The sequence below is a fragment of the Sciurus carolinensis genome, chromosome 19 (genome assembly GCF_902686445.1).
Source record: "Sciurus carolinensis chromosome 19, mSciCar1.2, whole genome shotgun sequence".
NCBI classification, from domain to species: domain Eukaryota; kingdom Metazoa; phylum Chordata; class Mammalia; order Rodentia; family Sciuridae; genus Sciurus; species Sciurus carolinensis.
Window position 1 is genome coordinate 25,099,695 of NC_062231.1, and position 24,154 is coordinate 25,123,848.

General features: G+C 39.1%; 1 protein-coding gene across 1 annotated transcript in view; it reads left to right on the top strand.

The window, feature by feature from the left end:
• Positions 1-24,154, top strand: part of Cntn3 (contactin 3) — a 340,669-nt gene that overhangs the window by 139,297 nt on the left and 177,218 nt on the right. The gene's annotated exons all lie outside the window — the stretch shown is intronic.

The window sequence follows — 24,154 nt, forward strand, 5'->3', positions numbered from 1 at the left end:
AAGATATACAGTTGATCAACAAATATATGAAAAAATTTTCAACATCTCTAGTAATTAGAGAAATGCAAATCAAAACTACTCTAAGATTTCATCTCACTTCAATCAGAATGGTAATTATGAAGAATACAAACAACAATAAATATTGGCGAGAATGTGGGAGAAAGGTACTCTCATATGTTGCTGGTGGGACTACAAACTGGTGCAACCACTCTGGAAAGCAGAATGGGAATTCTTCAGAACCCTTGGAATGGAACCACCATTTGATCCAGCTATCCCACTCTTTAGTTTTTATACCCATAGGACTTAAAATCATATTACAGTGATGTAGACACATCAGTGTTTATAGCAGCTCAATTCACAATAGCTAAACTATGAAACCAACCTAGCTATCCTTCAACAGATGCATGAATAAAGAAAATGTGATACACACACACACACACACACACACACACACACACACATACATATATATACACAAGATGGAATATTACTCAGGTTTAGAGAAGAATGAAATTATGGCATTTTGAGTAAATGGATGGATCTGGAGAATATGATGTTAAGCAAAATAAGTCAAACTCAAAAGAAAAAAGGCCCAGTGTTTTCTCTGATACATAGATGCTAATTCACAATAGGAGTTGAGGGTGCTAAAGAGGTACTTTAGATTAGGTAAGGAGAGTGAAGGCAGGGGAAGGGGTATGGTAGGAAGGATAGTAGAGTGAAACAGATATTAATTCCTCATATACATGTGATCCTGCAATATGTACAATCAGAAAAACGAGAGATTATGCTCCATTTATGTATGATATATCAAAATGCATAAATGCATTCTCTTTTCCTGCATAAGTAATTAGAACAAATTAAAAAATTAAATTAAAAAAAGAGAATTCTTAGTTCATCACTGTCACCTGTCCACACAAGTGTCATTTTCTTTGTTTATTTGTGTCCTTGACTTTCTGAGCAGAGGTGCACCAGATTGAGAAAGTGGGATGAGAGGTGCAGATACCTCCCTGCCTTTCTTGGGAATCCCGTGTCACAAACCTCAGATGTGCCATCGAGTCCTGGGGGTGCTCTCTGTGTGTTCTCAGCTCTCTTAGGCCTTTTATTTCCTCCTGTGCGTTGAGTTAGATTGCTTAGCAATCTTGGTGTGCTGAGGGATTCTTTGGTGTAGTTTTAAATTTCTTGGTGTTTTACTAAGAAATTTATGTGAAAGTTTCAAGAAGGGATATTTGGTATTCTTAGCCTGATACTACATTAGACGAAAAAAATTGAAAAAAATTATTTAATTAATATGATTGGGATTTAGATTCCTGATAAAGCCCCCAATGAAAGTGGCAAAAGATCAGAAGATTTAATAACTATCAGAGGAAAGAATTGCTTTGTTTTAGTAACCCGGAAGAATGTAGCACATTAACTGGAAGAGGGAATAAGGATGGAGGCTCTTGTTAGTAGGAGGCTCACGACTCCAGTTCAGAGAATCTTGGCTGACTTTGCTTCAGGCAAATGGATGGTAAAGTGTTGTCATTGAAAAATGTTCTCTCTAATTTTTCAATATAGCTGTGTCTCCCCTCCAGACTGTGTCGCGTTTGTATGCTTAGCGATGCTTCTTTGTTTCTCTCTGCCATAGAGAAAGCACTTCTGTGTAGTTCATGAATAAATGAGTAAATGAAAATATGGTCAGCACACCACCTTTAATGCTCATGGAAATGCATAAAAACAAAAGATCCCCATTTTTTGTTGAAGATTGTTTGGGTCATAAAATGAGCATAAAAACCCCATTCATAGTGTAAGATGCCTGCTTTCCACAGACTTTCTCAGTCCTTTTCATAGATTCCAGGTAGAGCAGTTTTCAGAGGGAGGAAAGGTGTAAAATAATTCCGACTGGGCTATGGACATTTTCTCAATTATTTGCTGTTGTGTTACATGGTTGTAATTTTGGGTGCTTGTTTAATTTATTGGAATAATGTTTCTGTCAACTTCTTAATTCCAGTCACAGAAAGCTTAAGGAATCGCCTTCGGAACGCCCAGGATCCTTGCTTTTCTAATAACTGCCTTTCTCTTAATCCTGGATTTTTTGTAGTTCCTGATTAAAATGTTTTTATTTTAACCATTTTTGAGGTGCAGTGTATATTTTAAATCATGACTTTTATCAGAGGTCTAAATGATAGGGAGGAAGTATAAGGTAACTAGTTACCACTTACTATTTTAAATTTTAAAACAGTTGAAGCACTAGTAAGCTCTTTGTACCTTACCCTGGTGAGATTACTTCTCTCCCTTCCCCTGCTCCACATATATTCAATGTTGTAATCAAATGTGTTTTGGTTCCATGTGTTTTTAAGAAGTTTTGACTACATATGAATATATTATAAGCAACACAGAATCACTTTTCTTTTTTCTCTTCCCTCCCTTCCTCCCTCCCTCCTTCCCTCTCTTCCTTCCTTCCTTTCTTCCTTTTTTGTAACAGGATTGAACCCAGGGTGCTTAGCCACAGAACTGTATCCCTAACCCTTTTCATTTTTTTATTTTGACACAGGGTCTCACTGAGTTATTTATGGCCTCCCTAAGATGCTGGAGGCTAGCCTCAAACTTGTGGTCCTCCTGCCTCAGCTTCCTGAGCTGCTGGGATTACAAGTGTGTGCCAACAATTCCAGCTACTTTTAAAATTTCTTAAAAAATATGCATACAACTGTTTTATTTCAAAATTATGCTTAGGAATATCTGTCAGTCTGCATCCTTGCCAACACTTGCTATTCTCTAATTTTTTTTATTTGAACAAATCTGATACATACAAAATTGAATTTCATTGTGATGTTAGTGTGTGTTTCTGTGGTTTCAGTGAAGTCAAACTCCTTTTCATTTATTTCTTGATCGATTGTATTTCCGTTACCTTTTCATACTAGTTGTCAGTCTTTTTTAATGATTGATATTCTTAGTATGTTCTGAATAAATCCTTTGTCATTTACATATGTTATAAGTTATCTTTTGATTGTTAGTAGCTAATCTGTTTTCTTTCATGCTGTCAAATGAAGTGATGTTTTTAATTTTTATTTTAAGTTAAATTATCACTCATTTTCTTTATGGCTTATTGTTCTCTTATGAATTCTTTAAAAATTCGTCTTCCTCATTGTAAAATGGAAAATTCATTCTCCTAAACTTACTGATAAATGTGTTGGTGTTGCTATGCCTGGTGGCATATGCCAGTAATCCCAGCAACTGAGGAGGCTGAGGCAGGAGGATTGCAAATTCAGGGCCAGCCTCAACAATTTATCAGGACCTTAAGCAAGTCAGTAAGACCCTGTCACAAAGCAAAACAAACAAAACAAAACACGTTGGGATGTTGAACACTTTTCCCTTATATCTGTTGATTGATTGTAAATCTTCTGTGAAGCATCTGCTCAGTTTCTTAACCCATTTATTGACTGGGTTATTTGTATTCTTGGTGTAAAGTTTTTCGAGTTCTTTATAAATTCTGAAGCTGAATTGCATGTGGTAAAGATTTTCTCCCACTCTGTAAGCTCTCTCTTCACATTGTTGATTGTTTCCTTTGCTGAGAAGAAGCTTTTTAGTTTGAATCTATCCCATTTATTGATTCCTGTTTTATTTCTTGTGCTTTGGGAGTGTTGTTAAGGAAGTGTGGACCTAAGCCAACAGAAACAGATATATGGAAAAATGTTCAACATCTCTAGTAATAAGAGAAATGCAAATCAAAACTACCCTAAGATTTCACCTCACCCCAATTAGAATGGCAATTATCAAGAATGCAAGCAACAATAGGTGTTGGTGATGATGTAGGGAGAAAGATACACTCATACATTGCTGGTGGGAGTGCAAATTGGTGAAGCCACTCAGGAAAGCAGTATGGAGATTCCTTAGAAAACTTGGAATGGAACCACCAGTTGACCCAGCTATCCCACTTCTTGATATGTACCCAAAGGACTTAAAATCAGCACACTACAGTGATGCAGCCACCCCAATGTTTATAGCAACTCAATTCACAATAGCTAGATTGTGAAACCAACCTAGATGCCCTTCAGTAGATGAACGGATAAAGAAACTGTGGTATATATACACAATGGAATATTATTCAGCTATAAAGAAGAATGAAATTATGGCATTTCCTGGTAAATGGATGGAGTTGGAGAATGTCACGCTAAGTGAAATTAGCCAATCCCAAAAAACCGAAGGTCGAATATTTTCTCTGATAAATGGATGATGATACATAATGGGGCAGGGGATGGAGGTAAGGGAAGAATGAAGGAAGGATGGATTGTGTAGAGAGAAATAAGGGGTGGGGAGGGGTCAGGTAGAAGGAAAGATAATGAACTGAGGCAAACATCATTACCGTATGTACGTGTATGATTACACAAACTGTGTGACTCTACTTCGTGTACAACCAGAGGAATGAAATGTCGTGCCCCATATGTGTACAGTGAATCAAAAAAATAAAAATATAGAAGACATATATAAATAAGTAAACAAATTTTATTTAAAAAAAAAAACACATTGAATTGGGATTTGGCTCAGTGATAAAGTTCCCCTGGGTTCAATCCCCAGTGCTAAATAAATAAAAATAAATAAAGTGTTGGCACTTTGCTTTTCTTGTTTCAGTCTTTAGTCATTCGCCATGGACTTCATCCATCAGGTGAGGCTAGGATACCCATTCCTCTGAGTTCACCATGTTCATTTGCCATACAAGCTGGGTCGATTGGGTGTTCTGTTTTCTACAGTTGGAATGCACTGTGTGCTCACTTTCTCAGGCGTGTCTGGACTTTTCTGTTTGCAGAATATTATTTGCTAATGATGACAGTTTTGTGTTCCTTGCCAACCCCTGCTCTCTTTGTGTGTCTACCTTAAGGTGTGGCTCTTTCTCTGACCTCACATGTTGATTCCGCATATGCTGGGCAGAGATCCCTGTGCTGCTCTTGATTTTAAAGAGAATGAATGACATCCAGCTTTCCCCATGCAATGGGATGTCTGGCCTAGGTGATATAGATGTCCTTTTATCAGGAATTTATGAGCTGGTTTAGTTTTACTCATGGATGCTATAGTCCTTTAAATGTATTTCCCACTTCTACTACAATATACATGCAGCTCTTCTCCTTTATCTGTTGATATAGGAGTTAGCACTTTCCAGTATGAAGTGGCCCTTTACTTGGGCTAGGTTTGCATAGGCTGTTATATAATTTTTAATGTCTTGGGTGTTACCTGTTTGTTAATATTTTATACAGCACTTCTGCAGATACATGAATGGAGGAGCTTTTTATTTTCTCATACTTTTCTGGTTTTGGTATCAAAATTATATGCACCTCTAAAAATGATTTAAAGAGTATTCCTTATTTTTCTATCCCTGGAAAACATTGAGAAATGGTGGAATTTGCTGTTCTTTGGAGAAGATATAGAATATAGGCATAAAAACATGTGGACCTGGAGGTTTCTTTGAGGAAACATTTTGATTACTAGTTAAGTTTGTTGAATACCTATAGGACTAATCATACTATTTCTGTTTGACAGGTTTTTTTCTTTCTTTCTTTCTTTTTTTTTTTTTTTTTTTAGGAATTTTATTTGTTCTTTAATGTATTGGCAAAAACCATTCGAAAACCCTTTACAACTTTTTTCTCAATTTGACTTTAGATGATCATCCCCTGTTCCATTATGAATATTATTTTGGTACTCTTTTAACAACCATTTTTTCTTAGAACTCGATCATGTGAATCTGTATACTCTATTTCATTTATTTTACTTTTACCTCTATTGTTTTTCCCATGTTCTTGGTTTATTTTCTTATTCTTTTTCTATTCAGTTAAGTTGTGTGGGGATTAGTTCATTTTTTTTCCAACTTTTTTTCTATTCTAATATAAATCTATATAGTTTTAAATTTTCAAGAAAGCATCATTTTATCTGAATGCAATGAGTTTGACATACAGCTCAAGTTTATTGTTTCACATCTGTAAATGTGCCAATTGCATTATGATTTCTCTTTGGTCCTTCTGAATTATCGAATGCAAAATTTTAAATTTTTCAAACAGGGAGTTTTATTAGCCCTTGTTTGTGATTTCTAAGCTGGCAACCATTGACCTCACAGTAGATAGAAAATTTTCTTACTTGTTATGTGATCCAACATATGATTGGTGTTTTTCACTGATTCATATGGTTGGAATCATGTGTATTATCCAAATACTGGGCACATTGTTCTCCATATATTGACGACATTACACCTGCTAATTGTGACATTCAGGTCATTTATGTCACTATAATCTATTAATCTTGCCTATTTCTATCACAATGATGGTAGAATTCTGTTTGTGTCCTTATTACAGTACATTTTGCTGTGTGTATTTAGCAAGTTACCGATCTATAAACTTTAGAATATTTTTGTCAACATTTAGTAACCCTCTGTTTAATAAATTATTTTGCCCTATATTTTAAATGTTAACATATTAATATTGCAATGTTATTCTTACTTTTGTTCTTTTTTCTTTTTTCCATATACCTACATTGAATGAGAATTTATTTTTCCTTCAAAATGTTGGAGATTGCACAAACATTTTTCCTTAGTAGTTGACCCAGAATTTTAGCATGTTTAATGGAATCAACAGTTAATCATTATCTCCAGCATTAAGGACTTTATATTTTAAACCACATTGTCCACCTCCAGGATCCTATTCTGTTGTTGTCCAATGCTGTGTTAAATTTCTTAACCCTGTGATTAGACATGATTGTTGTTGTTCCTTTTATATTCTTGTTTTCCTTTTACATCACAAATAATAGTGTGTGCACACTCCTACAGAGCTTATAATTTTTCAGGGGAACCTTGGACTTTTGCCTGTATCCTTCCTATTTTTCCTTTTCTGGAATAAGCTTCTTTTAGCTTTTTGCCTGTCTCCTTTGATATTTGCCTTCATGTTTCTAAATAACTCCCTTCCATTGCCACTTCCTGGGTTGTTTTGGTTGTGAGCATTGGACTGACCCTTGGCTTCAGCACCTGATGCTGATGCTTTTCTGCCTCCTCAGCAGCATGGGGTTGCATTGTTATCAGGTTGAAGAAAAACAGCATGTTTCAGTCGTGACTCTCACAAAAGTACAAAATTAAAAGCAGACAGTGGCCCATCATATGGCCCTGGCTGTGCCTGGACTTGGTAGATGCCCCAGTAACTGTAAGTCTCTGTTTTTCCATCCAGATCATCCAGACCTCCACAGAGGACAAAACTGCAGCCCCTGTTTGAAACTGGGGATTAGGAGGAAGGCTGGTGGCTTAATGTTTGAGTATGTGTCATCTTAGGCCATGTTATTACAGGATTTTATTGGACTAATTTCAATTAGGTCAGTATGTTCAGTGTTGGCATTATTAGAACTTTGTAAATGATATTTGGAGCTGAATCTGATGGCAAATTATTTTTCTCATTTTTTTCATGAACAGTTTTTCTTTTCCACCAAATTAGCAATCTTGTTATATATTTTTTAACTTCCTGGTTTTGCCTTGGTCTTATACTGAAAGCAGGCATAATTTCGGCCACTGCTCTGAATGTCCTATCAGATACAGATGCCTCACACATTCTATCAGTTACTCCTTCTTGGGGAAGTATGTCCTAGAGCTATTTGGAGTGCTTCAGTCTGGGCTGGTCTTTCTGCATGTCAGGGGGTCTGTCCCTTTGGGGTCTCCCATCGACCTCACTAAGGACCCCTGCATTACCTTTGCAGTGTGTTATCTTCTTAAACCTGTGTTCATTTTTTCACTCTTTCCTGGCAGGTGTTGTTTTAGAGTACTGGTTCTCAAGTGTCCTAAGAAAAGATGTATGATATATACAGTTTTTGTAGATCATGTATCCTAAAATTTTTATGCTGGTGGTCTTGATTGGGAGACTTGACTTTGTCTGAATGCTCTGTCAAAAATCTTTTCAGTTTTTTTGGAGATACTTTTCTGTCTTCCAGTGTTGCTCTTGAGAAATCTAATGCCATTTTGGTTCATGGTACCTTGTACAGAGGAATTTGCTTTTCTCTAGAAAAGCTTGTAGGATCCTATTTTTGACTTTGGTGTTCTGCAGTTTCACATGACTTGGTTTATTATGAGTCAAATTTTATTTAAATTACTGTTATTAATTTTATTGTTCTGTAGTTTCAACACATGAGTCCTTTGGTAATGGGAGAGTATTTTAATCAGCTGTTTTGTTGCTGTGATCAAAAGACCTGACAAGGAAGATTAGAAGAGGAAAAGTTTATTTTGGTGATCATAGTTTTTGGAGCTCTCAGTCCATAGACAACCAGCTCCATTGCTCTGGGCCCCATGTGAGGCAGAACATCATGGCAGAAGAGTTTAGTATAGGGAAGAGGCTTAAGGCATTGCACTAGGAAACAGAGGGAGAGGGAGAGAGATAAGGTTCCACTCAACAAGGACAAAATATATACCTCAATGGCATGGCCCATGGGACCCAACTCCTGCAGTCATACCCTTCCTGTCTACAGTTGCCACCCAGCTAATCCATTCAAGTGAATTAATATCCTGATTAGTTTAAGACTCTCCCAACCCAATTATTTCACCTCAGCTTTCTTCATTGTCTCATACATAAGTTTTGGGGGACACCTCATATCTAAACCACAGTGTTTTGCTGCTGATCTCCAAAAGCTCATGTCCATTTCACAATGCAAAATGAATCTAGTCCATTTCCAAGAGCCCACATAGTCTTAACATGTCTAGGATTTCCTAAAGTCCAAATTCAAATTCTTCTTTGAGACTCAAGGAAAACTCTCAATGTGAGCCCCTATAAAAAAATCCAAAACAATACATATATCCAATATATTAAGGAACATAATACATATTTTTGTTCTACAAGGGAGAAATAAAGGCATTAAAAGAAGAAATGAGATCAAAGCAAGACCACAATCCAGCTGGGCAGTTGGGTTCTGTAGCTCCATGTCTAGCACCTAGGATGCATGGCATCCTGATATTCTCTTCAAGGGGCTTGTGTCTCCACCCTCTATGACTTTTCTGCGTGCAGTCAACATGACCCTTCTCTTGGCTTGTCTCTGCTCAATTCCTGCAGCTTTCCTCTGCAGATGTTCCACATTATTAGCATCTCTTAATCTTAAGGGTCTCCACTGCAGCTTTGGCTTTCTTCTCACTTTTTCACACCTTGCCCTATCAGGGCTGCCCACAGTTACTCCATCCTGGTCTTCCAGAACATCCTTTGAAATCTCAGTGGAAGCCTCCATGTCCCCCTAACTGCAGTATACTCTATTTCTGCAGAACCAGCACTAAGTGGTTGATGCCAAGTCTGCCACCATTTCAAGAATTAGCCAAATCTCTCGAGACCACAGCTGAAGTAACCTATTAGTACATGGGCAGCTGAGCATGATGGATCAACTTCTTAGGTACCTGTGCAAGCAGGGTGCCCCACTGGTCAAAGGAATTTTTACTTTCACATCCTTGAGCCTGAGATGGATGTGGTCTTGCCAATTCCTGAGATGCTTTCAAGTCATCTTTAATATTATTTCTTGGTGAAGCATTTAACATTTATTTAACGGTGCTAATGTCTTTAACAACCACACTTTCCTTAGCTCCAGTTTTGCTGGCTATTTTCTGCCTAACATGGGAGTTTTTAAAAAATCATTTTTCTTTGCTTACCTCTCCTGATTATCACATAAGCTTGGCTAAACACCACCAACAATACCCATACCACCTTGAAGGCTCTGCTGTCTTGAAATTTCCTCTAGAAATTTCCTGCCAGATAAATTAGTCTATCACCTTTGAATTCAGCCTCACAGAAAGTCTCAGAACACTGACAGAATTGCAGACAACGTTTTAGCCAGAACATAATATCATGGCCTCTAGTGCAGTTTCCAGTAGAGTTCTTTTTCTTCTCTGAAACCTTATGAACCCACTCTTTCCTCTCTGCCATCCTGTCAGCAATCTGGTCTTCTGAACACCCAACATAATTGCCCATTAAGCTCTGCTCATGACATTTTAAAGATTTCTAACTTGCATCTGTAAACTTCTGAAAATTCCTTCCACAAATTCCAAAAAGTTCCAAAAGTTCCTGAGTCCTGTGTTCAGATTAGTCACAACAAGGACCTTGTTTCTCAGTACCAATTTCTGTTTTGTGACTTTTCTTCACTGCTGTGACAAAAAGATCTGACAAGAACAGTTTAAGAGGAGGAAATTTTATTTGGTGCTCACAGTTCTCAGGCTGTAGAGAGCTGGCTCCATTGGTGTCTGTAGTAGGTGAGGCAGAACATCATGGCAGAAGATTGTGACAGAGGAAAGTAGCTCAGATATTACACCAGGATAAAGAGAAAGACTCAGATCCCTTCATTATGGACAAAATATAAACCCCAAGGGCACTCCCCCAGAGACCCAACTTCTCTTGCCACACCCTCCCAGCCTACAGTCACCACCCAGTTAATTCCTATCAGCTGATTAATTCACAGATTAGGTTAAACCTCTTATAACCTAGTCATTTACCTCTAAACTTTCTTGCGTTGTCTCACACATGAACTTTTGGGGGACACCTAATACCTAAACCATAACAGAGACTTTGTTTTTTTTCCTTAGTTTTGTTCCTATTTCATTTATATTTTGATCTTTATCTTGAATAAACCAGATTGGATTATTCCTCTCACCTCCACACTGACCTCAAAGCCTACCACATTTCCTTTTCTTGATATTTACCCCTACCTGCTCCTAGATAACTTCAAACCCCTCTTAGAACACGTCTATTGAGTTTATAATATTTACTGTTTTTTTTTTTATTTTTAGAAACTTTGTATTTGAAATCTCGCTTTTACATCTTATTCTAGGTTAAGAGTTGTAATATCTTTTCATCTATACCTCAGGGATATAACCAACCAGAAAACCATTTCATGTCATATATTGGCTCAGTGTGGCCCATCATGTATAGTCAAATTGCATTCTTCCTCTTAGTTCTCTTCTATAAAGTCACTGCTAACACTGGAGGTTACAAATAGTGAACCCTTGATCCCAGTGGAACACGGGACTAGGGTCCCATGAATTCCTTGGAATTCTCATCAAACAAACATTACTATCCTTGTTTAATGTGTATTTCTATTTAAAGACACATAATATATTATTGATTCATTGACACTGAATTCTTGACCAACCATACTGTAACTCATGATTGAATAAAGTTTATCTAACACCTGTATTTTCTCCATGGGACACATGACAACCTCCTGGCATATAAGAACACAATAAGGGCTGTTTTAAAAAGTGAAATCACCAACAAAATACAAATATGTGATCAATGTGGCACTAAATGTATTAGAGAAAAGGGAAGTTTTTACAGCCTCTGGACATGAATCATTCCTTTGTTCAGTGTATCCACACTGTATATACTATGTTCTTATTAGTGATTTTGTAGCTGTCTTAGTTATTGGTTTGACTGTTGCTATATCACTTTGCTTGTGTTCAAGTAACACTTTTTTTTTTACTTAATAATATAATGCTTTCTCTGGTTCTTATAAGAGTCTACTACTCCTTATTACTTACATAAACTTTGCCTCATTTACTAATATTATCTTCTGAAGTAACAAACTCTAATAAGACATATAAAACAGCTCAAAAATGATAGAAGAATTCAGATTCCACAGATTGCTCAGCAATGTGGGTAAAATCTATGAAAGGGTAGTGGTGCAATTCATATATGTCAATGAAAAGCTATGAAGTGTTTTCATGTAAGAAGATGTGCTTCTCCTAGGTATATATGCATATAAAACAACATTGCATATTGAAATTTTAGTACTTTTCACAAATTAGGCATCACCGTACTTTTTCTACCCCTTCATAACTTCATTCTAAGAAGAAAGAGATGAACAAACATATCCTAGTCCTGTTCCTGGGTCCATGGCAGGTTTGACCGTGAGTGCAGACTTTTAGGGACGTGGGTGGTGTGCAGAAGTTCTTACTCCAAATGCCCATTTCCTACCTGAAGACCTTATCTCCCTTTCCGTGGGGGCAGATTACAAGCTGATACTAAGTTTCTTCACACCTCATTGCCGTGTCCAGCAAACACAGCTTTGTCTGGAGTTTTCTCACTTGATAAGAGATGCATTTTGTGTGTGTGTTGTCCAGACCTTACCTCTAGGTTCTAGAGTGTGTGTTGTCCAGACCCACCCTCGAGTTCTGTCTTCCCCTCATGCTGCACGTCCTCTCATCAGTTAATCTGACTGCCTTGGTCTTCACACTGTACCTAGAATCTGACCACTTTTCACTCCCTGCATGGCCTCCGCTGTGTGGGAACCAGTCTTGCCTCTCACCTCCCTGGTTGTAGCAGCCCTTCTGATGCAGCCTTCTGATCCTCCCCTTCCTAGTTCCCCTTTCTAATGCTCCCCAACCCTGGAGTCTTCTGGTCTCTTCCCCAACAGTCAATGTGATTCCTTTAATTTTATGCCAGGCAAGTCCAGTCCTTCCTGATCAGAACCTCTAATGCTTTCACCTAAGAATGGGAAGAAATTTCACTTATGATCTTGGCTCCTGTGGCCTCATCCTGCCTCCATATATGATCTTCCATCTCTTCCCCACTCTTCTGTTCCAGCACAGGTATACACACACACACACACACACACACACACACACACACACACACACACACATATACATATGTAGTCTATACATATATATGTATTTTTCTCCTTTGCAAGATTAAAAGTCTGTGTTGATCATTGCCACATTCCTAGGACCTGACAGAGGGCCTGGGATTTAAAAGATGCTCATTTACTATCTGTTCAGTAGATGAAACAATGAACTTGAACTCGTGGGAACCATGTCTGTCAAAGGTGATCACTTCTTGAGATAAAGCAGAGTCTGGTCTTAACCTGAAATGTCTTGACTTTTTAAACACCAGAGACTTAATTTAGATTTTATAAAAGCTAACTCTTTCTGCATTTAACAGAATAAGGCTGGAGGCCAGATACAGCCCCAGTGTTACCAGGTAGAGATCTCCAGCCACATTATTGAGAGCAGACCTCAATAAAATGGAAAGGACCACTTTGGAGCCTGGAGGGTCCTGCTTCCCCATCTTCAGCAGATGATGTGGGGCAGTGTCTGCTGAGCCCAGAGTTTCTTTTTCCACTTTTCTCCTGCTCTTCTGCTCTGGCCATTGGTAATCTTTTGGTGTGAAATACAAATTGATCACAGTCCCCTACAAAGGGTTTCTCCTTCCACATTAAGCAGAGGCATTGTTTTTTGCATTTATTAGATTATAATATTTAAAAGCACACGGAGGCTTGGGAAACAAAGTTTGGAGAGAAATTAAACAAATGTAGAGATTTTTAAGGGTGAATCCCATCATAGCTGAAAAGAAAAGTTACCAAAGCCTGATTAGCTAAAACAGTGTTATAATTAGCGTGAGCCTCGTTCGCGGTGAGTTACAGGCAGTGCTCTTTCTCATAATACGCAGCTGGCCAGAAACAGATTTCATCCTGGAACACTGGTGATTTTGGTGAAGTTGAAAGCTGTAGTACTCTAATGGTCAAAAATCAAGTTGAAATTAAAACAAAAGGCTGCACCTCAGTATGTCCTTTGTGCTATACGAGCTTTTTAAATTAAAAATAAAACTTTTTAATTAAATGCAATACCTTTCAACTCAGGCACATAGGAAGGTTGTGAGTTTTTAAAACTAAGACTCTACAGAAGTCAATGTTTTGTTCAGTTACTTCTCAGCCTTTGTATTTTATGCTTTTCCGTAGAAGTGGAATGTATTTGTCATTTGTCTTTTGAACCATAACAGTGTTTGTAAGATAACTGCAGATGCCTTAGGATATCATGGGATCACAGTAATATTTAAGGTTCTGTGCTATGGGAAAATTTGACTGAGGAATTCCATTGATAGGTATCCTAATGAAATTCCCCCTGGGGTTTATGTGTGTACTCACCTCCTCTCACATCTTTGAGGTGCAAGTATATGAAGAATGAACTGGAGTAGACAGTTCATACAACCAATAGGTTCGAATTAATCACAGTGTTCTTAATCCATTTTCTCCTAAAAGTATGATGTGCGTTTCCATCCTTGGTCATCCTGTTGTATAGGGGATCCTGGCCAGTGGAACATTATCTAGACCCTTGAGATTGAGTTGAATTTGATATCTTCACCACCTCATCCTTCCAGAACTGTAGCATGATCCATAATTCAACAAGCAGTCCAATCTATGGCATCTCTAAAAGACTTAGAGAAAGCATATTTACCGTCCTAATGGAAAGAGTGAGCCACAATAGGAACTTATAGAGACTCCAGAGTGAGGGTTGGTGCTTTTCTTCAGTGAGCATTTATTGAGTATTTCTGTACCACACACTGTACAAGAGCCTGGGTACCTCATTTTCATGGAGCTTGGGATCTGGAGGGAATAGAATTTCCTCACATTAACATGCAAATACATATGAACTATGAGAAAGACTATAAAATAATCAAGATCTTTCTGCTTTCCCTTAATCTGTCTAAAATTCTAAAGTTCTAATTGTTTTCTTTAACATTAAAGAAGTTGAGGTGAACTTGGTGTGATGCATCATGCCTGGGGAGACTGAGCAGGAGAATTACAAGTTCAAGGCCAGCCTGGGCAACTTCATGAGATCCTGTCTCAAAATAAAAATTAAATCTATATATCTATATATCTATATCTATATATTTATATATAGATATAAATAAATATAAATATAAATATATATATAAATAAATATAAATATATTTATATATATATTTATATATATATTTTATATATATATATATATATATATATATATATATAAAGAGCTGAGCTATAGCTCAGTGGTGAAGCATCCCTGGTTTCAATCCCCAGTACAAAATAAGTAAATAAATAAATAAGTAAATAAATTTTAAAAATTGCAGGGAGACTGATCTCCCCATAATCTATACCTTAATAATAAATTTTGCTCTGGTGTAGTCAAAGAAGAAGATGAGTTTGCAGAGGTGGCCACAGGCTAGGTTGTTCAAGTTCACTTCAGCCGTCTTCTCCCAAGCACGTCAGAGGCCAGCAGAGTCCTGTGTTTTGGTTGGTACAGATAGAGGAACTGCTGTGTGGAAATTAGAAGGGATCAGAAATGTAAGCAGGGAGACATGTAGGAGGCAGGAGAATGAATCCCTTCATCATGGAGTTGATCTTTCTTAGGGAATGGGTTTCACAAATCTTGAGAATAAAAACAGTAGAAAGTGGTAATGGAGTGGATGTGAAGAATGTGTAGTATTTTTCTCATAGACTGGATGGATGGTTCTGTGGTTCATCAGGGTAGGCAACATCAGAAGACCAGGAACTCTTGTGGTGTGTACTGATTGGAACGCAGTATCTACAGAGAACCTGAGGGATGTCTCTTCCTGGGCTAGAACAGAGCAGCCATCAGCTAGCACTGTGGTGTGTGTCCTGCCGGAGGGTCCCGGTTGGAATCTACCCTTCTCTTTTCAGGGAGGTAGGTTGCCACAGGTCTGACTGTGATAGTGTGGGTAGGAGAAGGACTGGCTTTCTAATTCCTCTGCATGGAGGAGACAGCTTTCTTAATTCCACCATAAACACAATGTGATTAACAATGGTCCTGCTCCTAGGTGGGGACGTGTTAAGCTGAGACAGGGGAGGACATATTCACATATTTTTAATAACAGTTTTGATATATGATTCACATGCTGTATAATTTCCCATTTAGAGTCTATAATTCACTGTTTTCTAGTGTGTTCAGAAAGTACTATACCACTACCACCACAATGAACTGTGCTGGTTAGCAGTAACTCTCCATACCCCCTCAAATCTTCCACTCTAGTCCCTGGGAACCACTAATCTGCTTTCTAACTCTACAGATTTGCCTATTATGGGCGTTTCATGTAAATGGGATTATACAGTTGTGCTTTATGATTGTCTTTCACTTAGTGTATTAGTCAGATTTTCTTTCTGTGACAAAAATATCTGATAAGAACAACTAAGAGAAGGAAAATTTTATTTTGGGATCACAGTTTCAGAGGCTCAGTTCATGGTTGACTAACTCCATTACTTTGGGCCGAAGTAAAGGCAGAACGTCATGGTGGAAGGGCATGATACTCTGTTCAAAGCAACTGTGAAGCAGAGAGAGGAAAAGAGAAGTAGCAACAGGGAAGAGGCTTCCTTCCGGGCACACCCCCAGTGACCCACCTCCTCCAGCCACACCCACCTGCCTACAGTTACCTCCCATTTAGTCCATTCAGACTGGTAAGGACCGAATAGATTACAGCTCTCACGGTCCAGTCATCTCACCACTGAGTATCCCTGCATTAATACCAGGGCTTTTGAGGACACCTCACATCCAAACCACAACACTTAATATATTCCTTATGAGGTTTGTCCATTTTGTAGCATGTATCAGTACCTCATTTCTTTTTATTGCTGAGGTTAAAATTGTTATTCCAGTGTTTGAATATGCCAAATGCTGTTCATCTCTTCATTAGTTGATGGTCATTAGGGCTGTTTCCACTTTTTGACCATTGTGACAAATGCTACTGTGGACATTTGTTTACAAATTTTTGCATGGACATACTTTTATGTTTTTTGGTGGGGGGGTGTGATTTCTGGGAATGAACCCAGACATTCTCCATCACTGAGCTATATCCCCAGCCCTTTCTGTTATTTTGAGACATGGTCTTGCTAGATCACCAGGATGACCTTGAATTTCCAGTCCTCCTCCCTCAGCCTCCTGGGTTGCTGCGATTACAGCTGTGCACCATGCTGCCTGGTTGTGGGGACAGACTTTACATTTCCTTTGGTATATAGCCAGAGTGGAGTGACTGAGTCATATGTAACCCTATATAAAACCTTCTCAGGCAGAATCAGCTTGTTTTCAAAAGTCACTTCTCAGAGTGACTTTCCTACCAGGAGTGTTTGATGGGTCCAACTCCTCCACACTTAGTCAGTTGTCGGTTATTTTAACTGCTGAAGTGAATGTGTATGCTCTGGAGAAATGTCAATTCAGATCCTTTAACCATCCCTTAATTGGCTTATTTTCTTTATATTATGGAGTTGCAGTAGATCTTTTTTTTTAAATACTAGATGCATATCCTTAAATCTCCAGAGTCTCATAGACTCCTTGTACCCTGACAAAGAGTATCTTCAAACTGAGAGGAAATCTAGTAGGATTAAAATGAAATAATCTGCTGATCACGTAGAAGTTCTATGGAAGAATGAAGCTGATTAAGTTGTTTCTTGATTTGAAACAACTGAGAATTTTACTTAAATATTTCTTCTCTTTCTCCTGCTCCTTGCTTCTCCCTACTTTCTCACCCTCCTCTTATTCCCTCCTCCTCCTCCCCCTTCTCCTCCTTCCCATCCTCCTTCTGCTCCCTCCTCCTCTTCCTTCGTCCTTCCTCCCCTTTTTCTTCCTTCTTCCTTCTTCTCCTCCTCCTCTTCTTTCTTCCTCCTCCCCCTCCTCCTCCCTCTTCTCCCTCCTCCTCCCCCTCTCCCTCGTCTTCCTCCTCCCCCTCTTCCCTCCTCCCTCTTCCTCCTCTCCCTCTTCCTCACTCCTCCCTCCTCCTCCCTCCTTCTCTCTCTCCTCCTTTCTGTCCCTCCCACTCATTCCCCCTCCTCCCTCTTTTCCCTCCTGCTTCATCCTATCTTCCTTTCTGTTGCTGAGTATTTGGCAAATATCACAGTGCAAGGACAGCCTCAGAATCCTCTTGCATTTTCCCCTCCAGACAGTCCTTGTTGAAACTAACAACTAAATAACAGGCTTGGTAACTCTATTTCTGTAAGACGGCGTAATTGATCGTTTGGAAGGTAATGTTTAGGCGCCTCCAGAATCTGTCATCTGAAGGAGACTCATCTGCCATGGGCCTGCCGATGTTGATCATTAGCAGGGCCCTTGTTTGCTGTAACCACAGGTTGTGACTCTCCCGAGTCTAGAAGCCTTGCTATACCTGTGTTGAGCTGGAGTGATGTTCTTGGGAATCTAAGTGCTTGATTTAGTGTGCTTTTTGCTTTTTTCTCAGCTAGGTTCTGTCTTAATACAAGTAGTTTTAGCTGATGCCACCATTAAAAACATAGCTAAATTCTAAGAATTCAAGTATTGGTCTTGCAGTGGGCCATCCCTATCAATGAATGGTGACCACTGGGTTTTACATGAAATCCATTTTAGTCTCCCTGTTCTGGTCATGACATGCCTGTAGTCTGACATCTAAAATATTTCTGATCTTATTATGACCGTTATACTTTCTTTTCCAGTCTGTTCCATTAAAAAAAAAATTAGATTTGTTTTGCGGGTAACCTTAATGGTGTGTTCCTCCTTTTCTTTTCTGTCAGGTATTGGTCCTGGGAAACTTCCAGGTTTAAGATTTTGCTTGAGATATCAATAGCATTTTATTTTAACATCCACTTAGTGTTGTTTTTGGATACAAAACCGTGTATTCACCATTGCAGGTACCAAAGGAAAAAATGCTTAATTTTCTGTGAACCAGACCTGATTCCTTTCCACTTGAGTGTAATTAGATAAAACCTAAGTCCTATGAGCCCCATCTTAGTGGAATCCCCCACCCCAGAGACTGGGAAACGTCCTGAGCTGGGTAGCACCATCAACCCATTCAGCTCATGGATTAACCAGTGTTCTTCCATATTTTTTCTCCCTTTTCAACATCATGCCCTTAGAGTAGAAGTATATTGAATGCTTCCCAGGACTGGTTCGTTTTATTTTTTTGAGTCTCTGAAAGATTCTTACTTAGAAACATCCACCTGTTGTTTTGGTTTACTTTCTTTTTTGGTCACTGTAGGAGCGTTCCTTTATTACTGTTCTTTTTTTTTTTTTTTTTTTTTTTTTTTTTTTTTTTGTCACTTCCTAAGAACTCTAAAAGCAATTTCTTGTCTATAGCAGAACTGGTATGGCTTGTCTGTGAAAGAAAGGTTTGCCTGGAGAGGGAGCAGCTGCCTGGGTGGCAGGTACAAAGTTAAAACCAAATGGCTTGTGAAAAGGCCAGAATTGAACTCAACCCTTTAATTTCAGATAAAGCTCTATTATATGTGTGTGGTGGTTTATAGTGTATTGTGGACCATAATTTTTAGGTGGTTGTGTTCTCCTGCTGTAGCATGCTAAAAATATTCTGTAATTTCTCCTTCTATGTGAGCATCCATTTAATTGAGACCTAGTTTAATGCTTATCCATTATACTGCTGTGATCCTATTTTGCAAATGTTGGGAAATGTCTTTAAAAACACACTGAAATCTGGTAATTTTCAGAGTAATGATCTCCTTTGGAAGGCCCCCCTTCCCATATTTTCATTAGATTTGAAACTATGGCTTTAAAAATTAAAATAGTTGTGATAGAAGAATGGTATTGAACCCTGCATCTTTTTCTAATTCTTCATTTGGCAAGTGTCTCACACTCATTTGTTGGTCTTAGGAAGACTTCATTTGCAAAAGACATCCAGTATCATGTTGTATTTTTTCTTTTGTGAGGTATCTGCCCTGATTCTCTGTAACAGAACAAAGAATTTGCTACTCAAGAGTGTAGTGCATCCTTTTAAAAATTTGTGTTTGGTATAAATTATATTTTGAGACTTGAATTTCAAAGTCCCGAAAGGTAGGTTTTTAGAAAATGGAATAGTTCATCACTTTATTTAATTTTGTAGAGTTATTGATGAAAATATCCTGCAGTGAGCACTAATCAATTGTTCTTCTTTGTACGTGTAGACTGTGCTGAACAATACTGTCTGTCACTTTCTTAGTAGATTTTTATTCCTCTGTACCAAGGAACACTAACATGTAATGGTTTAAAGTTGGTAGATGAATTCATTTCTTTTGCAAATGTCTGTATTCCTAATGCCTTGATTATGACTTCCTAATTGCCAAGTCCACTTTTTTTATGGTATGCCTTCTGAACAGATCAGGTGTTTTAATGAGTACATTGAAAATGTTCCCTAAACATACCTGTAGCTCTGGGCTGTCCACGAGGCACCTTGTTAGCAAGCTGTCTCCTTCCACACGACACGTGCTGTTCAGATACATTTTCCTACTTGGCAACTTACCTGGGCTTCCGCTCCCATTAGAGTAAGTGCCAGTGAGAAGACCTATACTGATATGTGACCCAGTTTCCCCCACCATCAAAATAGCCATGTCCCCTAACGCACAGTTGTAGTTTCAGTGTAATATTTTGCGAGTTGCTCTAAATTTCATTGCCGATTTTTTCTTTCTTCTTGACTATGAGTATCTTCATTACTGATATTTTGTGCCCTGTTTTCCTAACACCATATTTAGCATTGTGAGAAACTCAGAGTCCTTTGTCTTGAGTAGGCCCCCAGTCCACCTGCAGGTACCTTGGGTGCCATCCACTGGTACTGTGCCACCCACCCTGTTCATCTCCCCGGTGTGTCTGTTTCTTCCTCCCACCTTCCCTTTGCTTCTGTTGCAACTCACTTGCTCTCTGACCAGGCTCCCTTGTATCCTCCTTATTTCTCTCCTTTCTGCCCTATTTCTCTGAATCTGTTGAGGCTCCACTTGTTTTAGTTTGGAAATTATTTTATGGTGATGAATGATAGAAACTCAAATGAGAACTATCTTAAGCTCTAAAATAGTGTTGGTGCCTGAAGCTGGAAAGCCCTGGATAAGTTGGCTGCAGTTCTGGCTGGATCCAGTGGTTCATACTTGACACTCAGGCCTTAGTATCTCTCCATCACTGTTTTCCTTTCTGTTGGATTCCCTCTGAGGCCGCCTCCATCTCCTGAATGGCAGGAGGTAGCAGCTGACATCCCACGCACAGCAGTCTCAGGAGATAGGGACTTATTCAAATTCCAGGAGCAAAGCTTACCCACTGGAGCAGGAGACCTGCCCCACCCCTGAACCAACCCTCTTAGTGTTTACAGCAGTTGGCACTGACAGGGATAAGTGAAGGAGTGACCTGAAGGTAGAGGTGCTGATACCTGGAAGAGGGGTGGATCCCACAGACAATCTCAAGTATTCACTATAAACATTCCCTCAGACAGAGAAATGTATCTTTGGGTTACACACAAAGATGGCTCCTCCACAGCTATATGGAGGAGTGTAGTGCCTTTGAACAGCCATCCTCTCTAGTGCTTTCTAGAGCCTTACTTCTGGAATACCAGCAGGGAAAACCCACTTCAGTGCTCCAGGGTGAATTGAGTCTGTGATCCAGTTGTTTCCATTTTTTTTTCTGTTTGAACATTTTACTATGTAGACTTTTTGTTTCTGTTTTTCCCTTAAACCATGTATCAGTCCCCATGCTCCTTAACTGACTTGCAAGTGTAAAACAGCAGTGTTAAGACCTGTCTTGATGTTTTTCTTGCTCCTGCCAGGGCTCACAATACTTAGCACTCTGTGTGGGCTCATTTAATATTCTTTGTATAGCCAGAATGGAGCACCATGCCTGAGGGAAGATCATTTTGGAGGCTGGTTTCCAGTTACTGAGGGCCTACTGTGCACTAGCATGGCCCTCAGTGCTGTGCAAAGCATTTCAGATCCAATTAGTTTTAATAGGAAACTGACATTTTCAAAGGGCTCTTAGGAGATGTCTGTTTGTGAAGTCCGGCAGGATCAAATGGAATAGGAATAATAAAACCAGATGCATATACTGTTGGCTGGAATCCTGTTGATTTTGTTCTCAAGACTTGTATAATAAAGATTTGCTCTATTATATGGATTTTTTATTTCAGAGTAGTTACTGTTCACAAACTGTCCTCTGGGACCAGAGGGTCTTGAGTTAAATGTTTTTGATTGACCTCCTCTGCAAGGAGGAGGTCTTTGGAAGTCCCATGGTCTTTGGCAACTGGATTTTGAGCTCAGAGAATGTTCTTCTGCTGGCTTTCTTCATTTTACCCTCCTCTCATGCCTTAGCACTATTTTTGCACCTTGTTACTTGTATATCTGTATATACCATCGACTATTTCATCAAGAAAGAAACCAGAACCCAATCAGTTAGGTTGGGTTCCATCAACAAGTTTACTTAGCTCCTATACATAACATGTTCAACTGAAAATGCCAAGTACTACTTACTGAAAATAGAGATTTGATGGTTTTTTGCAGATGGATTTTTGAGATAGTGTATAAGTAAATAGTATTTGTTGAGCAGTTGTTGTGGACTAAGCACAGTGCTAATGAAACCCTTTATTTGATCATCTCATTTATTCCCCAACAGCTCTGTGAGGTCAGCAGGTACCAAGGGAACAGCTTATTGTGAAGTCTTGTGTTTTTTTCCTTTCAAAGTCCATGCTCTAACTGTTGCACTGTTAGACTCTAGAGAACAAGAACTACAGAAAACATCTAAGGTGCGACTCAGTTTAACGGGCACCTACCATGGTTGGAGTGTTCTCAAGAAATGTGTTTGAAATTTCATCTGCTTGGAATGTAGCAAGAACCAGATACATATATCTGGGGCTAGAAAGAACATTTCTCCCCCCCACACACACCTCCCCATGGATTTTTGTTTTCAAATTCAACGGTTGTGTAATACGGATTGATTTAAAGCTGCTGGTGGACACGACATAAGATTATTTAGACAACAGCATCAGGTCAGTCCATTAGAGAGAAAGGGAAGGGCCTGAGCTGGAAGTGCGAGCTCTCCAGGAGATGTTGACCTGAGAACAAAACCATAACAACAAAAGACATGTTTTTCAAATTTCCTTAAATGACTTGACCAGCAAACCAGCCAGAATAGTGTTAAGCTAGAGTCATGTAATGTTTGTGAGATAACCCTGTCCCTGCTATGAGATATGTCTGCATGAGGTGCAAACTCATTTGACATCTTGTGTAGGAAATCTGGAATCCAGAAAACCAATTAGTGTCTCAGAGTGGCATTCAGGAAGGGAGTGAGGAGAGAAGGATTCTCACCGCAGGGCCAGGACAGGTGTGCTGCCCACCCTCTGCTAGCCGCCCTGAACCCTGTTACCTGCAGAGCTAACTTTTAATCTTCTACTTTCATTTAATAACAGGAATTCATGACTATTTGTATTGAAGTTAGGTATCAGTCATGTGCAGGTATTCAGATATTAACATCTTTGGGAGAGATAAAAGGGACATACCACAGAATTACGAGGGTTCTGTGAGTATCAGAACAGAGATATACAAAATACAAGTTATCAACGTCTAGACATTGCAGAAATCAAACACTTAACAGATCAGAGTTGTTATAGATTTTCACTGAGCTAGTGATTACTGAGCTCATTTGGTGGTTCATTATTTAAATTAATTTTCCTTTATTGAGCAAGATATAAGTGCTGGTTACTATGCTGGGTGAGAGGGACATAAAGACATGCTCTGTGCCCTTAATTGGCCCATACTTTAACAGGAGACACAGACCGATCTACAAGGAGCAATTTGAAGAAATTATGGAAGCTCTGAGTAGGCAGAGCTTAACAAAGCAGGGAAGGAGGTGAGAGGCTTCATGCTGGAGATGTTTGCTGTCCCCCGATTTGAGAGCACGTCAACTTTCCTTCAGGAAGGCTTGGCTTTATCTTAAGGATAATAGAGGGATCAAAGATGAATCAGGGAGCTTTCAACCTAGGAAGTTTGCAGGGAGAAGGAATGAAATACACTGTAACTTTTGGAAAAGGAAATGACGTGGCCCTCACTTCAGTCTCTAAGTGTGTGGGAGTCTGGGGAGAATCACTGAGAAATTTTGGAGGAAGTGACCTTGGGTCAGCAGGGGCTCAGCTCTGCCTTTCCAGTGGTACCTGCTCCCAGGATGTACTGGCTAGCCCTCAGTCTCACTTGTTGGTGCTTACATCACATAGGTCTTATAAAAGTTAGTTGTTGGCTGGGGTTGTTAGCGCAGTGGTAGAGCGCTTTCCTAGCATGTGTGAGGAACAGGGTTTGATCCTCAGCATCACATAAAAAATGAATAAATAAAGTTATTAACACCAACAATAACAAAGTTTGCCTTCATGCTGATTTTTAAGGATACTGTTCTAGGCAGTTGCCCTTTTGAAAACAAAGCCACAGACATAACAAGTTTTGTGGTTACCAGGGAATAGTTTTACTTGAGGAAACTGTACCCAAAGGAGAGTGGTGGGAGACAAGATTAGGTGGCACAGGTCTTCTGTGACATCAAATGGAACATGAGCCACAATTTCAGGCAGCAAAGAGCTCCTGAAATGCAAGGTGACCAAGTTTTTGTGATAGGAACTTCAAGCCAGGATCATGGGATGTCTAGAGATCAGAAGAAAGGCAGGCCGATTAAAAGGCC